Source organism: Pteropus vampyrus, unplaced genomic scaffold, assembly GCF_000151845.1.
Source record: "Pteropus vampyrus isolate Shadow unplaced genomic scaffold, Pvam_2.0 Scaffold9063, whole genome shotgun sequence".
Taxonomy (NCBI): Eukaryota; Metazoa; Chordata; class Mammalia; order Chiroptera; family Pteropodidae; genus Pteropus; species Pteropus vampyrus.
This window is the reverse complement of record NW_011897844.1, coordinates 5,387-6,494: the sequence shown is the minus strand read 5'-3', so window position 1 is coordinate 6,494 and position 1,108 is coordinate 5,387.

The window sequence follows — 1,108 nt, the reverse complement described above, 5'->3', positions numbered from 1 at the left end:
AGCTAAGTGCCCTGGGCCTCAGACACCTTGTAGGCTGGGAATAGTGAGCCCTCGCAGCAGAGGGCATGTGATGGCATTCTGTTTGGGGTCCTGTACAGCAGGCTCCTCACTTCTTCATTCAGCAAATGCACACGAACACCTCCCGAGTGCCAAGCCCTGTTCTAGGCACTGGGAGTGGAGCAGTGAATGAGACAGAAGGACAGCAGCCATCATGGGTCATCTGCTGTCTTGTGTCCCCAGGGCCCTCTGCCCATATCGGGGACAGCCTTGCGGGATTCATTTCATGAATCTTCCAGAAAAGTGACATTTGGTTCATTTCATGAATCTTCCAGAAAAATTTCTTTCCTTTGATGCCATTGAAAATAACTTGATCGATGTTCCAGAAGCGTTCAGGTTGTTGCAGACTGCATCTGCAGCCACTCGGCTATTGATTTTCAGCGATGGTTGTCCTCACTTTGTCCTGAGTCAGTCCTCAGGTGAAAGAATGCAGAATGGGCTGCTGGAGGAGGGGTGAGATGGGTGGGTGTGGTCGGCCGGTGTCCAGAGCTGGATTCTATTCAGGTATTTGGGGGTTATAAGACCCCCAGCACACCCCTCCTCCCCACCCCAGCACACACTGACCCCCAAAGTCCAGTTTGCCATCAGAACAGAAGAGTCCACACAGATGCAGAGTTGTAGGTGGAGAGACCGCTGTGAAGAACTGCTTGTTTGTTCCTTTATCTCTGCATCCCGGTCCCCTGCCCCTGCTGTTCTTAGGTTTCTCCAGACAGAGGAGCTCTTGTTCTCTTTTAGAGTTTCCCGCCCCCGCCCCCGCCCCCGCCCCCACCAGCCACCACTGGCGAAGCAGCAGACGGCTGTGCTGGCCCATCTGTGGGAAAACCAGTTACAAGAGAAGGCTACATCCCGTCATGTCCCCAGTGCCTCCCCAGGCCAGGCGTCAGGGCTTCAGGGTGGGGGCGTCCATCCTACAGAGTGATGGCGGGACGCCTAGCAGGGCCACCCGCACAGACCCAGCTCCTCACCGCGGCCGGAGCTGGTCTTCCAGGTCAGAGCAGGACCCCCGTCAGCACAGGGTCCTGCTGCATCTGGTGCCAACCGGAATCTGACC